Source organism: Balaenoptera musculus, chromosome 14 (genome assembly GCF_009873245.2).
Source record: "Balaenoptera musculus isolate JJ_BM4_2016_0621 chromosome 14, mBalMus1.pri.v3, whole genome shotgun sequence".
Taxonomy (NCBI): Eukaryota; Metazoa; Chordata; class Mammalia; order Artiodactyla; family Balaenopteridae; genus Balaenoptera; species Balaenoptera musculus.
Genome location: NC_045798.1, coordinates 87,434,351 through 87,456,748, shown reverse-complemented (window position 1 = coordinate 87,456,748; position 22,398 = coordinate 87,434,351). Strand labels below are relative to the sequence as shown.

The following is a 22,398-nucleotide window of genomic DNA, read 5'->3' as shown; positions in this document are numbered from 1 at the left end:
TTTACATTGTTGTGTTAGTTGCTGCTGTATAACAAAGTGAATCAGCTCTATGTATACCTATATCCCCATATCCACTCCCTCTTGCGTCTCCCTCCCACCCTCCCTATCCCACTCCTCTAGGTGGTCACAAAGCTCCGAGCTGATCTCCCTGTGCTATGTGGCTGCTTCCCACTAGCTATCTATTTTACATTTAGTAGTGTATATATGTCCATGCCACGCTCTCACTTCGTCCCAGCTTACCCTTCCCACTCCCCGTGTCCTCAAATCCATTCTCTACATATGTGGCTTTATTCCTGTCCTGCCCCTAGGTTCTTCAGAACCTTTTTTTTTTAGATTCCATATATATGTGTTAGCATACGGTATTTGTTTTTCTCTTTCTGACTTACTTCACTCTGTATGACAGTCTCTAGGTCCATCCACCTCACTACAAATAACTCAATTTTGTTTCTTTTTATGGCTGAGTAATATTCCATTGCATATATGTGCCACGTCTTCTTTATCCATTCATCCGATGATGGACACTTAGGTTGCTTCCATGTCCTGGCTATTGTAAATAGTGCTGCAGTGAACATTGTGGTACATGACTCTTTTTGAATTATGGCTTTCTCAGGGTATATGCCCAGTAGTGGGATTGCTGGGTCGTATGGTAGTTCTATTTTTAGTTTCTTAAGGAACCTCCATACTGTTCTCCATAGTGGCTGTATCAATTTACATTCCCACCAGCAGTGCAAGAGGGTTCCCCTTTCTCCACACCCTCTCCAGCATTTATTGGTTGTAGATTTTTTGATGATGGCCATTCTGACCAGTGTGAGGTGATACCTCATTGTAATTTTGATTTGCATTTCTCTAATGATTAGTGATGTTGAGCATCCTTTCATGTGTTAGTTGGAAATCTGTATATCTTCTGTGGAGAAATGTCTATTTAGGTCTACTGCCCATTTTTGGATTGGGTTCTTTGTTTTTTTGATATTGAGCTGCACGAGCTGCTTGTATATTTTGGAGATTAATCCTTTGTCCATTGATTCATTTGCAAATATTTTCTCCTATTCTGAGGGTTTTCTTTTTGTCTTGTTTATGGTTTCCTTTGCTGTACAAAAGCTTTTAAGTTTCATTAGGTCCCATTTGTTTATTTTTGTTTTTATTTCCATTTCTCTAGGAGGTGGGTCAAAAAGGATCTTCATTTATGTTATAGAGTGTTCTGCCTATGTTTTCCTCTAAGAGTTTTATAGTGTCTGGCCTTACATTTGGGTCTTTAATCCATTTTGAGTTTATTTTTGTGTATGGTGTTTAGGGATTGTTCTAATTTCATTCTTTTACATGAAGCTGTCCAGTTTTCCCAGCACTACTTATTGAAGAGGCTGTCTTTTCTCTATTGTATATTCTTGCCTCCTCTGTGAAAGATAAGGTGACCATATGTGTGTGGGTTTATCTCTGGGCTTTCTATCCTGTTCCACTGATCTATAGTTCTGTTTCTGTGCCAGTACCATACTGTCTTGATTACTGTAGCTTTGTAGTATAGTCTGAAGTCCAGGAGCCTGATTCCTCCAGCTCCGTTTTTCTTTCTCATGATTGCTTTGGCTATTCAGGATCTTTTGTGTTTCCATACAAATTGTGAAATTTTTTGTTCCACTTCTGTGAAACATGCCTTGGTAGTTTGATAGGGATTGCGTTGAATCTGTAGATTGCTTCTTTTATCAGTGTCTTATAGTTTTCTGCATACAGGTCTTTTGTCTCCTTGGGTAGGTTTATTCCTAAGTATTTTATTCTTTTTGTTGCAGTGGTAAATGGGAGTGTTTCCTTAATTTCTCTTTCAGCTTTTTCATCATTAGTGTATAGGAATGCAAGAGATTTCCGTGCATTAATTTTGTATCCTGCTACTTTACCAAGTTCATTGATTAGATCTAGTAGTTTTCTGGTAACATCTTTAGGATTCTCTATGTATAGTATCATGTCATCTGCAAACAGTGACAGCTTTACTTCTTCTTTTCCAATTCGGATTCCTTTTATTTCTTTTTCTTCTCTGATTGCTGTGGCTAAAACTTCCAAAACTATGTTGAATAATAGTGGTGAGAGTGGACAACCTTGTCTTCTTCCGGATCTTAGTGGAAATGGTTTCAGTTTTTCACCATTGAGGATGATGTTGGCTGTGGGTTTGTCATATGTGGCCTTTATTATGTTGAGGTAAGTTCCCTCTGTGCCTACTTTCTGGAGTGTTTTTATTATAAATGGGTGTTGAATTTTGTCTAAACTTTTTCTGCATCTATTGAGATTATCATATGGTTTTTCTCCTTCAATTTGTTAATATGATTTATCACATTGATTGATTTGCATATATTGAAGAATACTTGCATTCCTGGGATAAATCCCACGTGATCAAGGTGTATGATCCTTTTAATGTGCTGTTGCATTCTGTTTGCTAGTATTATGTTGAGGATTTTTGCATCTATGTTCATCAGTGATTTTGGCCTGTAGTTTTCTTTTTTGGTGACATTTTTGTCTGGTTTTGGTATCAGGGTGATGGTGGCCTCATAGAATGAATTTGGGAGTGTTCCTCCCTCTGCTATATTTTGGAAGAGTTTGAGAAGGATAGGTGTTAGTTCTTCTCTAAATGTTTGATAGAATTCACCTGTGAAGCCATCTGGTCCTGGGCTTTTGTTTGTTGGAAGATTTTTAATCACAGTTTCAATTTCAGTGCTTGTTATTGGTCTGCTTATATTTTCTATTTCTTCCTGGTTCAGTCTCGGAAGGTTGTGCTTTTCTAAGAATGTGTCCATATCTTCCAGGTTGTCCATTTTATTGGCATAGAGTTGCTTGTAGTAATCTCTCATGATCCTTTGTATTTCTGCAGTGTCAGTTGTTACTTCTCCTTTTTCATTTCTAATTCTGTTGATTTGAATCTTCTTTTTTTCTTGATGAGTCTGGCTAATGGTTTATCAATTTTTTTTATCTTCTCAAAGAACCAGCTTTTAGTTTTATTGATCGTTGCTACAGTTTCCTTCATTTCTTTTTCATTTATCTCTGATATGATCTTTATGATTTCTTTCCTTCAACTAACTTTGGGGTTTTTTTTGTTCTTCTTTCTCCAGTTGCTTTAGGTGTAAGGTTAGGTTGTTTATTTGAGATGTTTCTTGTTTCTTGAGGTAGGATTGTATTGCTATAAACTTCCCTCTTAGAACTGCTTTTGCTGCATCCCATAGGTTTTCGGTCGTCGTGTTTTCATTGTCATTTATTTCTAGGTATTTTTTGATTTCTTCTTTGATTTCTTCAGTGATTTGTTGGTTATTTAGTAGTGTATTGTTTATCCTCCATGTGTTTGTATTTTTTACAGACTTTTTCCTGTAATTGATATCTAGTCTCATAGCATTGTGGTTTGAAAATATACTTGATACGATTTCAATTTTCTTAAATTTACCAAGGATTGATTTGTGACCCAAGATATGATCTATCCTGGAGAATGTTGCATGAGCACTTGAGAAGAAAGTGTATTCTGTTGTTTTTGGATGGAATGTCCTATAAATATCAATTAAGTCCATCTTGTTTAATGTATCATTTAAAGCTTGTGTTTCCTTATTTATTTTCACTTTGGATGATCTGTCCATTGGTTAAAGTGGGGTGTTAAAGGCCCCTACTATGATAGTGTTACTGTCGATTTCCCCTTTTATGGCTGTTAGCATTTGCCTTATGTATTGAGGTGCTCTTATGTTGGGTGCATAAATATTTACAATTGTCATATCTTCTTCTTGGGTTGATCCCTTGATCATTATGTAGTGTCCTTCTTTGTCTCTTTTAATAGTCTTTATTTTAAAGTCTATTTTGTCTGATATGAGAGTTGCTACTCCAGATTTCTTTTGATTTCCATTTGCATGGAATATCTTTTTTCATCGCCTCAATTTCAGTCTGTATGTCCCTAGGTCTGAAGTGGGTCTCTTGTAGACAACATATCTACGGGTCTTGTTTTTGTATCCATTCAGCCAGTCTGTGTCTTTTGGTTGGAGCATTTAATCCATTTACATTTAATGTAGTTATCAATATGTATGCTCCTGTTACCATTTTCTTTACTGTTTTGGGTTTGTTATTGTAGGTCTTTTCCTTCTCTTGTGTTTCCTGCCTAGAGAAGTTCCTTTAGCATTTGTTGTAAAACTTGTTTGGTGGTGCTGAATTCTCTTAGTTTTTGCTTGTCTGTAAAGGTTTTAATTTCTCTGTCGAATCCGAATGAGATCCTTGCTGGGTAGAGTAATCCTGGTTGTAGGTTTTTCCCTTTCATTACTTTAAATATGTCCTGCCACTCCCTTCTGGCTTGCAGAGTTTCTGCTGAAAGATCAGCTGTTAACCTTATGGGTTTTCCCTTGTATGTTATTTGTTGCTTTGCCCTTGCTGCTTTTAACATTTTTTCTTTGTATTTAATTTTTGATAGTTTGATTAATGTGTGTCTTGGCCTGTTTCTCCTTGGATTTATCCTGTATGGGACTCTCTGCGCTTCCTGGACTTGACTATTTCCTTTCCCATATTAGGGAAATTTTCAACTATAATCTCATCAAATATTTTCTCAGTCGCTTTCTTTTTGTCTTCTTCTTCTGGGACCCCTATAATTCGAATGTTGGTGCATTTAATGTTGTCCTAGAGGTCTCTGAGACTGTCTTCAATTCTTTTCATTCTTTTTTCTTTATTCAGCTCTGCGGTAGTTATTTCCACTATTTTATCTTCCAGGTCATTTATCTGTTCTTCTGCCTCAGTTATTGTGCTATTGATTCCTTCTAGAGAATTTTAAATTTCACTTATTGTGTTGTTCATCATTGTTTGTTTGCTCTTTAGTTCTTCTAGTTCCTTGTTAAACGTTTCTTGTATTTTCTCCATTCTATTTCCAAGATTTTGGATCATCTTTACTATCATTTCTCTGAATTCTTTTCCAGGTAGACTGCCTATTTCCTTGTCATTTTTTTCGTGTGGTGGGTTTTTACCTTCCTCCTTCATCTGTTGTGTAGTTGTCTGTCTTCTCATTTTGCTTAACTTACTGTGTAGGGTCTTCTTTTCACAGGCTGCAGGTTCGTAGTTCCCGTTGTTTTTGGTGCCTGCCCTCAGTTGGTAAGGTTGGTTCAGTGGGTTGTGTAGGCTTCCTGGTGGAGGGGACTGGTGCCTGTGTTCTGATGGATGAGGCTGGATCTTGTCTTTCAGGTGGCAGGACTGAGTCTGGTGGTGTCTTTTGGCGTGTCTGTGAACTTAATACGATTTTACGCAGCCTCTCTGCTAATGGGTGGGGTTGCATTACTGTCTTGCTAGTTGTTTGGCATAGGGTGTCCAGCACTGTAGCATGCTGGTTGTTGAGTGGAGTTGGGTCTTAGCGTTGAGATGGAGATCTCTGGGAGATTTTCGCTGTTTGATATTACGTTGGGCCGGGAGGTCTCTGGTGGACCAATGTCCTGAACTCGGCTCTCCCACCTCAGAGGCTCAGTTCTGGCACCCGGCTGGAGCAGCAAGACCCTGTCAGCCACACGGCTCAGAAGAAAAGGGAGAAAAAGAAAGAAAGAAAGAAAGAAAGAAAAAATAAAATAAATAAAATTATGAAAATAAAAAATAAGAAAATACTATTAAAAATAAAAAAGTAATTAAAAAAAAGAAAGAAAGAAGAGAGCAACCAAACCAAAAAACACATCCACCAATGATAACAAGCTCTAAAAACTATACAAAAAAAAAAAAAAGACAGACAGAAACCAGGACAAATGGTAAAAGCAAAGCTATACAGACAAAAATCACACAAAGAAGCATACACATACACACTCAATAAAGGAAAAAATACATATATATTAAAAAAAATAGGAAGAGAGCAACCAAATCAATAAATCTACCAATGATAATAAGCTCTAAATACTAAACTAAGATAAACATAAAACCAGAAAGAAATTAGATTTAGAAAGCAAACCCCAAATCTACAGTTGTTCCCAAATTCCACTGCCTCAATTTTGGGATGATTCGTTGTCTATTCAGGTATTCCACAAATGCAGGATACATCAGATTGATTGTGGAGATTTAATCCGCTGCCCCTGAGGCTGCTGGGAGAGAGTTCCCTTTCTCTCCTTTGTTCGCACAGCTCCTGGGGTTCAGCTTTGGATTGGCCCCACCTCTGCGTGTAGGTCCCCTGAGGGCATCTGTTCTTCCCCCAGACAGGACGGGGTTAAAGTAGTGGTTGATTAGGTGGCTCTGGCTCACTCAGGCCGGGGGGAGGGAGGGGTACGGAATGTGGGGCGACCCTGCGGCAGCTGAGGCCGGCATGACGTTGCACCAGCCTGAGGTGGGCTGTGTGTTCTCCCGGGGAAGTTGTCCCCGGATCACAGGAGCCTGGCCGTGGCGGGCTGCACAGGCTCCCGGGAGGGGCGGTGTGGAGAGTGACCTGTGCTTGCACACAGGCTTCTTGGTGGCGGCAGCAGCAGCCTTAGCATCTCATGCCCATCTCTGGTGTCTGCACTGATAGCTGTGGCTCGCGCCCGGCTCTGGAGCTCGTTTAGGTGGTGCTCTGAATCCCCTCTCCTTGTGCACCCGGAAACAATGGTCTTTTGCCTCTTTGGCAGGTCCAGACATTTTCCCGTACTCCCCCTGGCTAGCTGTGGCGCACTAGCCCCCTTCAGGCTGTGTTCACGCAGCCAACCCCAGTCCTCTCCCTGGGGTCTGACCTCCGAAGCCTGAGCCTCAGCTCCCAGCCCCTGCCCACCCTGGCGCGTGAGCAGACAAGCCTCTCAGCCTGGTGGGTTCTGGTCGGCACGGATCCCCTTGCGGGAATCTCTCCGCTTTGCCCTCTGCACCCCTGTTGCTTTGCTCTCCTCCATGGCTCTGAAGCTTCCCCCCCTGCCACCCCCCCATCTCCGCCAGTGAATGGGCTTCCTAGTGTGTGGAAACTTTTCCTCCTTCACAGCTCCCTCCCACTGGTGCAGGTCCCGTCCCTATTCTTTTGTCTCTGTTTTTCCCTTTTTCTTTTGCCCTACCCAGGTACGTGGGGGGTTTCTTGCTTTTTGGGAAGTCTGAGGTCTTCTGCCAACATTCAGTAGGTGTTCTGTAGGAGTTGTTCCATACGTAGATGTATTTCTGATGTATTTGTGGGGAGGAAGGTGATCTCCACATCTTACTCCTCCGCCATCTTAAAGGTCCCCCCAGGTGTCATAATTTTGAAATACAAAATGCTATGGAAATCCGTATATGTCAACAAGGGTGTGAAAGAGTGTGTCAGTAGCATTTCCAGGTCTGTTGATGGGGAATTTAATTGTTCCATGCAATTCATTCTGCCACTTTCTTGAATAACATCTTTTATTTATCGAATCTCTGGAATGATGGAACTTTGTGTGTCTGTGTGTGTTTTCTATACATGTAAAGACATCCTTTCAAACACATTCATCGAGGGACTCTTGTCTGTCAAACATTGTGCTAGGCTCTGAGAAACAGTCAAGAATATATTAAATAAAAGCATTTATCCAGAGGCTTTGTCCCAAACATGAATTTTCAGATTGCTTTGGCATCTGCATGAAGTTCAAAGGAGCAGAGTAGGTAACAACAGAAAGCAACAACAGCCACCCCTAACACACACACAACTGTGCACACATACATGCACACACACATGCACGTGCACACACACACATGCAAACACATGTACACACACGTATGAACACATGCATGCACACATAAATATTTCACTTGATGTTGTGACATAGGCCTGATCATCTCCACTCTAGAGATGAGGAAACGTAGGTGGAGGAAAATGAAACGACTTGGGTAGAGAAGTAAAAATGACAAGCCAGTCTGAGTGGCTGAGGTCACTGACTCTCCGACCTGTGGTCTTAAGCCTTGACTGTGCTGCAGGAGAGTTTGTTCAGTGGGGCTGAGTTTATCACCCCTCACCCACTCCACCTCTGTGAATTAGGTCATGCGGATTAATTCAGAGATTCCACACGCTTTATAGTGCAGGGCGTTCAGAAGGGCATGTGCATTTTAATCGTAAAAGTTCTTTTACTGGGAGCCACTATCCTTTAGCTTGATTTACATTCCACGATTTTCAGTCCTATCGGGGAGACAGTCTCACAAATATGGGGGCTCTTAGGAACAATAGTATACGTATAAGATTGTGCCATGCAGTGTCCAGTTACCATGGTAGAGGCAGTAGAGTTGAGAGCTAGGAGATGGTGCCCACTGTAGTTGCTAAGTTTTAAAAGGTAGCAGAGAAATGGTTTGACATAAAGGAGGAGGCCAATGCCATCTTCAAGGGGCTTCATCCACAGTGTTCACTCAAATGGATTCCAGACTCAGCATCTGTGTTTTGAGTAAAATTTCCACATGGAAGTCAAATCATTTCATTCAGCAAAAAATACTTTTTTCACAAAGCCTTGAACAGATCTATGCATACATACCTACTTAGTAGCTCCTGGAAATGTGTGGGAGTTTCACTCAAAGGACCAGCCATGATTTTATGTGGTCTCATCTCACCTGACCTCCTGGGACAGCTGGTGGTTCCATGGTCAAGACATGATCATTCCAAGTGGCCGATCAAAACAGAACTTCAAACTCACCTTTAAGTGGTCTAAGTGTGAGACTTGGACTGAAAGAATCAGGCTAGTTAAGGTCCAACCTGTGTGATCATGAATGCACAACACTTGGTTTGAAACCAGGCAGGGTCTGTTGCATATTTCACCAAAATATCAATTATACATTTTCTAAGTGGATTAACATACTCTGGGGAATGTGGATGTTTGAGATAGCTGCATCTGTTGGGCTACAAAAACAGCCAAACATGCAACATCAGAGCCTTCTAAATTATGGAGAGCACAACCCTCTGTTCCAGAAGGGAAAGGATCCAAAGGCAGAGCTGCTCCAGGTTGGCTCCCACCCGGGAGGGCAACGTCACAGGCAAGAACCATCTCCTGAGATGGCAGAGGGATGGATGTTCCTGGTGGCCCGGCTCAACTCAGTGTTCTACCCAGTTGTTGCCAACTTAATTCTCAAGGACCTGGACTTCCTATGCAAAGTATGGAGTGTGTTTCTTTGACATCAGCAAAAGCACGACAGGCAAAGTCATTGTCTCTGTGGACGCCCATCGTGCCCAAATTCTGTTCTGAAATTTTCTCTCTGATCTTTGCTCCTCCTCTTAGGTTTCCTGCATAACATTTACCCAGGAGCTCAAGTAAGAAACTCGGTGTCTTCTTGGACTTGGCTGACTTTCTCCTGCCCCATCTTCCGCCTGAGTCCAGTGGGTCACCTGGTCCTGCATTGCTACCCTCTGAGGGTCACTCCTGTCCGCTCTTCCCCTCCACCCCCGAGGACCTTGAGATCACACCTCCCTCCTTTCCTGCCTGGATTCCAAGGGACTTCTCTCCCTGCCTTCCCTCGGCCCTACTCCCCCATCCAATTTCTACCCTGGAGTTAGAAGTTTTACAAAATGGACCTCCGAGCGTGTCCGTGGTCCTCTGACCACTGTAAGTTTCTTGTGCTTCCTGTTTATCGTCAGGGTAAAGTCCAGAGTTCTTCCCAAGGCTTAAAGGGCCAGACGTGATCCAGCCTCTCTTTCTGTTACTGTAGTTTTGCCTTTTCCGGAATCTTTTGTATCACGTTAAGAGGTTGTTTTTTTTTTTTTATTTTAAAATAATTTTAGAATTACATGAAATTTGTAAACATACTGAGTTCTGGTATATTCTCCACCCAGGCTTGCTTCATGTAAACATCTTATATGGGGAAAATGTACAATTATTCAAGCCAGTGATTTAACACTGATGAAATACTATCTTCAGACCTTACGGGAATTTTGCATTTTCCCATCAATTTCCTTTTTCTGGTCCAGGATCTAATCCAGGAGCCTCCTTTTTATTTGGTCCTCACATCTCCCTGTCTGCTGTGCCCCATGAGTGACACTCAGTGCCGCTTTGGCTCACTCTTTGACACTTGCACGGCACTGGCCAGTTGTTTTTTTTGGTAGAATGTCCCCCATTTGGGTTTGCCAGATGTTTCTCAAGACGAGACTGAGGCTCTTCTGGGGAGGACGTCGGGGAGGTGCTGCATCCTTCTTGGGGTATCCAGAGCACGAGAGTTGATTCCTCCTACCCTGATGACATGAATTCTGATCTTTGCCAGGTGTCTCCACTGTAAAGTTAGTATTAATACATAGCTCATGAGGAGGTATTTTGGGACTAGACCGCTACCCTATTTCTCATTATACTCTCACCCCGTAATTGTAGCATCCAGAGTGCCTGCCGCGTGGTGTTTGCCTAGTGGTGATTTTCTACTTGCCTTGTTCCTCTCTTATTAATTAATTGGAATTTTACTCTAAGGGAGGTCTGTTCCTTCTCCTCCATTTATTTAGTTACTCACTTATTTAGGTCACTGTGAATGCGTGGATCTTCATTTTATCCTGTGGGTTGTAATACGTTGCCGTCGTTTGTCCCGTCACTCAGTTGTCCCAGATCTGGCTTGGGAGCATCTTCAAGTTGGCTCCTTAGGACTTTATAATTTGAATGGGTGAGATTTACCACAAATGACGATGAACTGAGCAAGATCGTTTTTAATATAATTATGCTTCAAAAACAAACAAACAAACAAACACAAAAACAACAACCCAGAATTTTTTTGTAGGGACTGTCTCTCTAGAACTGTCTTTTCTCTAATGAAAGAGATCTGTAACTACTGGCTGTTAGCCAATGACAGAACAATCTACAAAGGCCTTTAGGACAGTCTAGAAAAAATGAAAAGAACCTTTGCAATGACACGGTGTTTTAGTCTCCACAAAACCCTGTGCTTATTATTAATTATTATTATTATATTTAGGGAGCTTTCTAAGCAGAATGATTTATTAAGCAGTCAAAATTTTAAAACTTTTTTTTGGTTTGAAAAAGTTCATATATAAAAGTATATAGGGGCTTCCCTGGTGGTGCAGTGGTTGAGAATCTGCCTGCCAATTCAGGGGACACAGGTTCGAGCCCTGGTCTGGGAAGATCCCACATGCCGCGGAGCAACTAGACCCGTGAGCCACAACTACTGAGCCTGCGCATCTGGAGCCTGTGCTCCACAACAAGAGAGGCCACGATGGTGAGAGGCCCGCACACCGCGATGAAGAGTGGCCCCCGCTTGCCGCAACTGGAGAAAACCCTCGCATAGAAACGAAGACCCAACACAGCCAAAAAAATATATGAATAAATAAATTAAAAAAAAAAGGTAGGCAAAGAGAAAAAGAAAAAAAATTTAAAAAAAGTATATATATAGTCTATCCATATATATGCATATATTTATGCTATATATAAAAATGCACATATATCTATTACATAAAAGAACCTCTATGTGCCCACCACTAAACTTAAGAAATAGAACATCACCAATACCTCTGAACCCACTGTGCACCTCTTCTGAATTCTTTCACTCTTACAGTCCATCCAGGGGCCACCACAGTAAATTTTATGTTTGTTTTTCTTTTGTTTGAGTTTTACTGTGTGTGCGTGTGTGTGTGTGTGTGTATGAGTTTTTAAGCAACATACACTTTAGTGTTGCCTATTTGGGGACCTTATATAATGGAATCACATAGGTATTCTCTTTGTCTTGCCCTTTCCATCTTTGTTTCCCTATTTGTCCCAAAGGGCACCTGTAGCCACGACTCCATCCTTTCCCGTCACTGGCCCTTTGCGTGGGTGCATCTGTGTCTATTTTGTCCATCCCTCTGCGTGGACACTTGCTTCTGCCTCTCTTTCTGAATACCAGCAGGGATCTCTGTTTATTCTGTTTGTCCCCCGGTGCACCTTTGGGTGACATTCTCTAGGGTGTGTGGCCGCGAATGTAATTGCTAGATCATGAAGTAGGCAGATAATAAAATTTTAAAGTAATGTCAAATTTTCCCCAAAGTTCTTTTATATATTTACACTGTCATCAGCAGTACGTGAGGGTTCTCATTGCTTTAGCTCCTTGTCAGCTGTTGTTAGAACTTACAATTTTTGCCACTCTTGATGGTGTGGTATTAAGGCATATATTCTTGATTGCATATGTTTATTGTCTGTTTAGTTTTCTTTTTCTGTGAACTGTCTGTTAGGGCCTTTTGTACAATTTTCTTTTGAGTGGATATTCTTTCTCTGTTTTATAGAAGTTCTTTATATATTCTGGGTAATAAGACTTTTTAAGTTGCTTCTGCTGCGTATAGATTCATTTTGTAGCTTGTCTTTTCACTCTCCTTATTGTGATTTTCGATTAACAGAAATTTTTAATTTTAATTAAGTCCAGTATATCAATGTTTTCCCTTAGGGCTTTATGAAGAAACCATTTCTTATCTTTGTTATAATGATTTCTTTTATACATTTTTTCTGAAAGTTTTAGATTTGCCTTTCAAGTCTAGTTATTTTTCCATCTGGAGTAATTTCTCCTTTCCTAGGAAATATGCAATATCAACTCCCATACCTGTGTGGTCTGTTCGAGACCTGTAGTCATCTGTCTGCCAAAAAAATGCCATCTTGTTTACCTTAAACTAAGATTGATTATGAGTGGTGCCAGCCTCTCCCCAGGTTGGCATTTACACTTTGGGCAGGACTGACTTTGCAGGGCTTTGGAGGATGTAAAATGTTGGGGGTGTCAGCTGAAACGTGCAAAGCCATCTTGATAATCATGACGGTTCTGTGACCTTTAAAACTTTCTGTCAAAACATTAAAACTTCTTTTATTGCCAATTGTAAATATATAGAAAGTCAGAAAATTGTAAAATTAATGTTTACTTAGTACATGGTAATTAGAAACACGAGAAACATTGAGAAGTAACGTGTTTTGTTTTGTTTTTCTCCTAAAAAACGTAATAGTTGGAACTGTGTATGCTTACTTCTCATCATAGAACTTATGATTTGGAGGAAGTATCTCATCCATGCCTTGAAGGATTTTCATCCTCCTTTCTAAGTCTGGATAGGTGTCCAACATTTTGCTCTACACACTCTCATTGTTGTGGAACACTTCTGAGAGGTCTTTCACTTCTCCTGGGACCGTGTCACAACCATATTCCTCATTTATGTTGATATCTTACCTCCACTAAGTTCCTCTGGCTGCCTATCTAAAACCTCTCAGAAAGTGGCAGTGTCAACATTCCCATGGTCAGCTGTCTTCTAATCACATCCAGTTTCCCGTTATCACGTTTGTTTCTTTGCTGCACGGCAGGCTGGCTACCCATGTCCTAATCCCCAGAGTTTGTGAATACTACCTTCTATGGCAAAAGGGCTTCTGCAGATGAGATTAAGTTAAGGATCCTGAGGGGGGGAGATTATTCTGCATTATCCAGGTGGACCTGATGGAATCACAGGAGACAGGAGATCAGAGAGAGAAGGTGATGTGAAGACAGAAGAGGTTGAAGCGATGTGGCTGTGAGCCAGGGGGTAGCAAGGCAGCCTCTAGAAGCTGGAAGAGGCAGGAATAGATGCTCCCCTGCAGCTTCCTGAAGGAACCAGCTCTGCTTCCTTCTTGATGTCAGCCCTGTAAGATTCATTGCAGACCTCTGACCTCCAGAACCATAAGAGGATAAATTCGTGTAGTTTTAAGCCACAGAATTTGTGGCAATTTGTTGCAGCAGCAACAGGAAATGAATATACTGCACTTTTATCTTTGTTGGACAATTTCCTCCTTCAATTATCCATTTTTGTAAAATGACATGTGGGTTTATTACTGGGAGCCAAGTAGACAAACCCGAGCTCTGCTCTCTGTGCGTGAACTGAGTGACAGATGTGCAGTGACTAATCGCTAACAGACTTTGGAAGAAACTATGTGATTGGTCACTAACCATGATGCGCATCTGTTATTTATGTCATGATGTGTGGACTGAAGACCTAGTAGCAAAGTTTGTATCTATTCAGTTACTCTCAGAAAATAGACGGTGGAAACAGTCATTTGAACTGTGAGGTTGGTGGATGGGTGCTTTTGAACTAAACTGTAGTCATAAAAAATGTGTGCGTATGAGAAACATTAAAAGTGAGGATGGCCTGTGTTCAGTTTTCCTGCTCATAAATATGGTATGTCTATTTATTTAGGTAATTGTCCTACCTTTAATAATCTTCTCCATCAAATCTTGAATACTTTTTTTTGATTTGTTTCTAGAATTCTTATATTCTTATTGACATTGTGGTGACATCTCTTTCTAATGTCTGGAACTTTGCTCATGTGTAGAAATGCAAGTTATTTTTGTAAGCTTTTTTTTTTTTTTTGTCCAGCAGTTTTACTAAATCGTCCCGTCAATTCAAAAAATTAATCTGTAGATTTCAGTAGTATTCTATGGAGGAAATAATATAATCTAAGAACAATAAGTTTTCTTTCCTTATATGTTTACTTTCTCTTTCTGAACTTATTGGGCAGGCTAGGATCTCCAAAATAATGTTTAATAGAAGATGCATTAGCAGGCATCTCTGTCTTATTCTTTATTTAAAGGAAATTCTTCTAATACATTTTATGGTTTAAGTGGTGCTTAGTAGTGGTTTTCATAAACGCTTTGTCAAGGTTAATAAAGTTCCCTTGTATTCCAAGTCTTATAAATTAATACATAGTTAATTTTTCTAAATGTTTGATGCATCGCTGAAAATAATATCAAGTCTTCTGATGATGGCTGTGGTATTTGACATATATTCATTAGATTAGACTTGTTAATTTTGCTGTGCTGAAATTGTTGCCTGATGGTATACTAAGAGAGATATATTAAAACTGCCATTATGATGGTAGATTTGTAAATCTCTTCTTGTAGTGCTGTTAAACAACTTTGCCTTAAAAATTTTAAAGCAATGTTATTAGAGGCATATGAATTTAGAAATATTTTTTATCTACCCAGTAAATTGAAATATCTAGTGATTTTTGTGTGTGTGTTGTCATCTATCTTGTCTAATATTAATAAAACTATACTGACTTTGCTATTTTCCTGGTATGTTTTTATAATACCTTTATTTTCAAACTTGCAGTATCCTATATTAAGTATATCTCATATAAGCAGAATATAGCTGGAATTATTTAATCCAGTCTCCCATACATTGTCATTTCCATAACCTTCCTCTTCTCCTTCAAAATATAAGAAAATAGGAGAGGTTTAAATTTAATTATATGCTCTTATTCATTTCTGTTTTCCTAGTTGCAAACAGACTGCCTTGTACATAATGAACACTTAATAAATACTCATTGAATAAATAAATCAATTAATAGATTTAAATTTTGTTATAGATTTGGGACATACTTATCCATAGTTTCTAGGACTTTCCCATGAAACATGGGATATAATCACATATGTGATTTGCTTATTTAAAAAATCAAATGTACCAGGATGTCTTAATGGGAAAGGAGGCCTATTGATTTTGAAACTTATTTATATTTTTACCAGATATAAGTGAGGAGTCTGGATTTCAGTTTGTCACAGTGGAGACCCAAGTGGCCTGATGAGATTTCACTGCTGATGATATAGGATTCAGTCCTTTTCCCCAGAAACTCTGAGTGAAGTAAGCACTTGAGAAATATTTTCCATGTCCGGGACCTTCTCATTCTCTGACCAGCCATCCCTACACACTATCTACACCATTCCTTTAAAACAGAACGTAAAACATGGCTCTATCCATCTTCTTTAGACTTGCATTTCTGTTAGGGGAGCTCTGCCTCTTCAGCTTTATTCTAAGAGGTGGTGGTGGAGGGTGGGAGGAGGTTCTGAAGAAGAAGGAGAAGTTGTGCTTTTTGCTGCCTGGTCCCCTCCCCACACAACACCCCCCCCATCCACTCCTCACCCCACACCAGTCCAGACCAGAGGTACTAAACTTTTGAGACCAGACCCTTAATTGTTGTGTGTCTTGGGCACCACGTCTTCCTCTCCAGAGGTGTGTTTGCCCTACACACCCTGCAGAGGCCCCTCTCTGATTGCTGCTGGAGGGGTTGGGCGGACGGGGCTGCGTCAGAGGAATTGTGCTGTCTCTGCTTCTCCTGTTCCACAAACACTCGTGCCCTCGTAGGCTCTTCACTTTCATGCAAGCAGACTCTTTGCATCAGCCCTTTTGATCTCTTACCTTCTGCCCAGCCAAGAAGAACCCTCATGCATTTCAATTTTTTTTGAGTCTTACTTTTTATTTATTTATTTTACATCTTTATTAGATTATAATTGCTTTACAATGTTGTGTTAGCTTCTGCTATACAACAAAGTGAATCAGCTATATGTATACATATATCCCCTCCCTGTTGGATCTCCTTCCCACCCATCTAGGTCATCACAGAGCACCGAGCTGATCTCCCTGTGCTATACAGCAGCTTCCCACTAGCTTACTATTTTACATATGGTAGTGTATATATGTCAATGCTATTTTCTCTGTTTGTCCCACCCTCCCCTTTCCCCCCGTGTCCACAAGTCCATTCTCTATGTCTGCGTCTCTATTTCTGCCCTGCCACTAGGTTCATCAGTACCATTTTTCTAGATTCCATATATATGCGGTAATCTACAGTATTTGTGTTTTTCTTTCTGACTTACTTCACTCTATTTCATTTAATTTTTAACTAAGATTTCTAATGCTAGAATGAGACATTGACTGATACAGAGATAAAAGACCAAAATCTGCACACTTCCATCAAATGGGAAAGTCAGGAATGGAAATAAACTCTCATAAAGGAATGTGATAAATGCAGTGAAAGAGGTACATCCAGCATATGGAGCCAAAGAATGTTTCATGAGGGCAGGAATGATGTCTTACACAGTTTTCATTCAGTTCTTGTACCAAACAAGATGTCTTGAACATGGTAGGTACTTCACAAACCTTTGTGATGAATAAAATAGTTGGAGAGGATGTTGTAGAGATAGAACTTGTAATCACATTTCCAGAAAAAGAGAGTTGATGAGCAGTTTAATTAATATAAAAGCCAATTATGAAGTGCCAATAAATGTCTTCTTTTCTTTCTTTTTTTTTGTTTTTGCATGATACTGTAAAACAAGGATATTAAGGGATTTGGTGTGATGCTACATGCAGTACTTTAGGGAAGTACCAAACACCTTTTTATGGAAGATGCAAACACATCCCATATTGACACAAATGGTCTTGCGTAAATAATTAGAATAACAGCTCAGAAAGGCTATAAACATGGGACAATCATAAGTTTTCTTGTATTCAGTAGCGAGGCGGGTTCCTGGTGTACCTCTAGATTTGCTGTTTGGACTCGCTTTAATTTATCTCTTAATTTATGATCCAATAGAAGAAGATAAAACAACAAATTCATGAAGTTTACAGATGGTACTTAATTAAGAGATATTACTGATCTGAATAAAGACTGGTAAGCGTTCAGCTGGCTTTAAAGTAGTTGGAAATGATTATAGAAAATAATAAAAACAAAAAAAAACAACAGCAAAAATCAAACTTGTTTGTTAGGGAAATTGAGGAAATTTTAGAAATGGAAATACAGAGGAAGAACAAACATGGAACAGCAGCAACTTTGGTATTGGTCTAAAACTGGCAATGAAATAACCTTTTAATATGTGTGATTTTATACAACAATGGTATATATTTTAGAGTGTGCCCTGTGCATACTTTTGAAATAATCTCACAGACTTTATTTTAATGGGAAATTTATTTCAATGGAAAATCAATGGGAAGTCACTGGACTGGACTATTTTATCATGGAAGTGACAAGTTCTAATTTATATGTTTTTTACTTATAATTTTGGCATAATTTTAGACGTGCAGAAAAGTTGTACAAATGATTCAAAGAATACCTGTAGACCTTCCCCCAACCCAGATTCCTCAAATGTTAACATTTTGTCACATTTGCTTTATCATTTTTTTTCTCTGTATCTTTATCTATATCTGTATTTACTTCTTTTTCTAAACCATTTGAGAGTAAACGACAGATATTATTCCCTTTTACCCTTAAATACTTCAATGGTCACTTACTAAAAGCAAAGACATTCTGTTTTGGTACAAATATAAAAATTAAGAAATTTAATAATGTTATTGTACTATTAGCTAATCTACAGCTCTTATTCAAAACACCAATTTTCCTGATAATGTCCTTTATCAGAAAAAAAATCTGGGACCAAAAGTTGTATTCCCTTATCTTGGCTCCTAGCGTCTTCTAATCTGGAGTGTCCATTAGTTTTTCCTTGTCTTTCATGATCTTGATATTTTTACTGTGCACAAGTCATTTATTTATAGAATGAACCTTGATTTGGATTTGTCTGATGGTTCTTATCACTAGATTCTGACTCTGTATTTTTTTCACTATCACAAGAATGATGTGTTTTTCACAATATGTGATATCGGAAGACTATGATGTTGAAAGGGCCATTTGATTATCCGGTTAATGTGGTCTCTGCAGTTTCTCCACCGTGAAGTCACTGCTTTCTACAGCAAAACTAATTTCAAGGTACCTTTTATAATTAGTCAGTGCTTATAGGGAGATATTTTGTGACCGTGTAATTATCCTGTTCCTCATTAAACTTTCACCCCCAGGTTTTAGCATCCATTGGGTACACATCACTGGTGGTAGAATCATTACTATGATGGTTGTCAAATGGTGATATTCTGACGCAAGATGGTCTTTCATTTCCCCAAATGCTTGCAAGGATATTAGTCAGTTTGGAGTGTTGTGCTATAGCTTTCTTTTGCACTGTGGTTGTTTCTTTAGGAGAATTTTCATCAGTGGAGGTATTGTCACAGGGCCATAATTTACCCATTTTGTTCACTTTCCCTTTTACACCCACTATTCACAGAGTGCCCCCCATTCCTTTCTTTCCACAGAAGCAATGTCTTCCAAAGACCACCGCCTCGAATGGATTGCATTCATTGGTCCCTTTTTGTAGCTTCTGATCTTTCAGGACCCCTTTTATCTTGCGCATGTCATGGATTTTCTCTGTCTTGTGGTATTTGGGGACCATCTCTGGCCCGCAGCTAGCTGCCCTCTTTTCTCTCCCATGACGTTTTTCTTGTACTTCCTTTGTTTGCCACAAAAACATGCAGTGGAGTGTGAGATAGTGCACTGGGCGGGGGTATTTTTCTACCTTTGTGTAGTTTGACATTTGTGCATTATCTGTCTTCTAGTTATGATGTAGGTATGGCTTTTTACTTAAATTAGCAAAGCCTCGGGTTTTAGATCTTTGGGATCGAGGTGGGGAAAATCTCATAAAGTATGGGGGGGCATCTTGTTAAGTGAATGGGTGGTTTTATATTCTCATATCATATACCTTGGATTTCCATGCTTCTGCATCCTTCCCAATTTAAATCTCACAGTAAACTTCCAGAGCACATTGGTTGAAGATGTGAGCACTAGAGTTAGAATTCTCAAGTTCACATTCTGACACCAACACTTATATGGTATTTAACTACTTGAGCCTGCTTCTTTGCATGTAAATGAAGTCTGGGGCTTCCCTGGTGGCGCAGTGGTTAAGAATCCGCCTGCCAATGCAGGGTACACGGGTTCGAGCCCTGGTCCGGGAAGATCCCACATGCCGCAGAGCAACTAAGCTCGTGCGCCACAGCTACTGAGCCTGCGCTCTAGAGCCCGTGAGCCACAACTACTGAGCCCAAGTGCCACAACTACTGAAGCCCATGTGCCTAGAGCCCGTGCTCCACAACAAGAGAAGCCACCACAATGAGAAGCCTGCGCACCGCAATGAAGAGTAGCCCCCGCTCGCCGCAACTAGAGAAAGCCCGCACACAGCAACGAAGACCCAACACAGCCAAAAATAAATAAATAAAATAAATAAATTTATTAAAAAAAAAAAAAAATGAAGTCTGATTGCACCTAACTCATAGGGTTGTTGTCAGGATACTTGAGAAAACCCACATAAAACTCCTTGATATTGCCCTAAACTATCATTAGCACTTTCTAATATTTAAAAAAAACATAAATAATTAAATTATTTTACTTAAAGAGGGTTGATTAATGAGTTCTTCTCGTGAACATGTTTGCTTCTCTCTCTGTCCTCTCAGTGTTTTGCCACTGACCTGAATGAGACATGAATTCATATTTATTAACTTTTCAGGTTGACCCAGAGTCGGAAGTTAAATAGTGATGACAAATTAGATGACAAATTCCTGTCCAAGTTGTTCTCTCCTTCTTGAATATATTTCATAGGATTTAGTTTTTCCTTCCATAGTATCACTTATCATAGTCTACCTTGGCTGAACTTTTATTTATGTATCTTCATCCTTCACTAACTTGTGAGGTGTTCAGTAGAAAACTTCTTAATTTATTCAGTTTGGGAACACAGACAATGAATCAGTATTATTCAGAGAATTACAATAGAGTGGGGTGACCAAGATGATGGGGTCTTATGGAAGAAAAGAAACTGAACTGAGATAGAAACAAAATTAATATCTAATATTTCATGCCCGCCTGAAACTGATGTCTGTAACTTGCGTTAGGCTGTTTCAGCTTGTGTGTAGGATGGATTGGAGGGAACAGGAGAGGAAGATTCCAGCTCAGAGGCCATCAGGGCTGCAGTCACAGAGATGCAGAGAGTTAGATAAACTTGAGATGTCATTTGGACCAACGGAAGCCAGTGTAAGACTGGATTTTGTTTTCTCAGTTACAAGTATATTGATGGTTGGGTTATGAAAAATGGTGAAAACTGTAGAGTTAAGACCTCATGGAAATATTGACAGTCTTGCCGTGAAGGAAAATAAAGCCTCTGTGGATTCACCAGGTTTTCTGTGTTAGTTAACATAATTAAACCCATGGAGGAAAGAATAATATGACTCCTTTCTTATTCAACACCCCTTAACCCCAGTTTCCTCTCTTCCCTCCTACTTCTTGGGTGGCTTATTAGCAAGCCAAGCTCAACAGAGTACTGATAGGAAAAATAGTAACGTAAATGATGGCTGGATGCATGATTCTTCCAGTGAGCCAAGCACTTGACTATAGGCTAGCTGTGAGCTGACCAAAGGATACTATTGCTCTTGACAAGAATTACTGAGTTGATGATAAAACATTTGTAACCTGTTCATCAGTAATGGAGTTAGCAGAGTTATGATGGAAATATGATTTTACTTAATTTGCAATTTCTAGAAATAGTATATGTGCTTCACCTGCATGACAAAAATGGGGCCCACCATGATATTCTATGGAGAGGAATGTGCTGGAGAAAATCTTGTCCAGTCCGCTGGAAAAACAGATGTTCGTTAACAGGCTGACCGCAGACTCTAGACCTGATGCCAGCAGAGACCTGCATAGGCCAACTCGAGTTCCCTTCCTGGCTCTGTTCTGTGTGTGTTCAAAGGCTCCCACAAAGTTCAGGGAACTTTTTTTTTTAACCATCTCTAACAAAACACGCCGATTCCTTGTTTTTGTTTGAGTTTTTTGTTTGTTTAAGCAATTCCTTATTTTGAATCTAGATAAGAAATAAAAGATCCGTTTAGGCACACCTAAGAGCTACAAAGCACCGATGAGTCTATGCAGAGTCATGAAAACGTCCTGCTCACGTACAGAGATTTCAGTGCTAATCCCAGGTCAGAGGAGCCACTGGTCACCTTTTTAAGAAATGGTGACATTTTGATTATTGATACAGGGTCTTTCTAGGTCTTAGCTTCTTGAGATCAAGATAGGGGCCTCCTGAATAGAGCCTTTCAATTTCTAGGGTTTAAACGATCTTTATGAAATCAAGGATCTTTGGAAATGAAGTGCAGTCAGCTTAGTTTGTATTAATTGAATTGTATCTCAAGTGATACTTGTCTGCAATCTTTAACAAATACTAAACAACAAATTCTGTTCGTTTCCTAGAAACATACACCGGAAGGACCTGTAGAGGTCATTTTCTTCATCTCTTGGCTTCCGAGCAGACTTGGTCTTACCTTCCCAAAGGTAAGAGTTTCTGCGAGAGTTTCTCTCAAGTGTACCTGCAAATAGCGGGGGAGGAAGCTAGGGCCAAGGGCAGCCTTTCCTCCTTAATATGTGTCAGAAATCACGGCAACGTTCAGGAGTCACTTCTGTCCCCAGTGTTCTAACACCTTTTATTCCATGTTGTGCAACCTGCACGGGAGACCCGGGCCCTCACCAGCAGGTGGGTGACCGCTCGGCGCCCCCCCAGGTACCTGCAATTCCCCTGCTCTTCTCGGTGACCTTTGGTGAGGCCTCATTTGCTGTTGCTGCTCCTCGGCCACGCCTTACCTTGGTCACGAAGAGAGGAGTGTGGTTAGTCCAGAGGCAAAGGTGTGGCGGCCAGTGTGCGCGCGACAAGACCAGTGAAACAACTGTGAAAGTGGCATGAGATGCACGTGCTGAGCCCTCCTCCAGGGCTGACGCCATTGCTCCAAGGACCCCCTAAAGAGCTTCAAACACAGCCGAGGGAAAGGATGATGTTGATGGGGGGCTCCACGGGGCAGCTGCGACTGCTCCTTGATGACGCCTCCCAAAGACCCCATGGTTCCCAGGCCTGTGTCCCTTGTCCCTTTGTGTCCTTTCTCTGTTCCTGGGGGAGCACATC

The 22,398-nt window shown here is 40.3% G+C and overlaps 1 long non-coding RNA gene across 1 annotated transcript in view; it reads left to right on the top strand.

The window, feature by feature from the left end:
- Nucleotides 1-21,776, top strand: part of LOC118880371 — an 84,868-nt gene extending 63,092 nt beyond the window's left edge. Inside the window, exon 3 of the long non-coding RNA XR_005016264.1 lies at nt 21,696-21,776. This is a non-coding gene — a long non-coding RNA (uncharacterized LOC118880371). The remainder of the gene's footprint in view (nt 1-21,695) is intronic.
- The last annotated feature ends 622 nt before the right edge of the window (nt 21,777-22,398 follow it).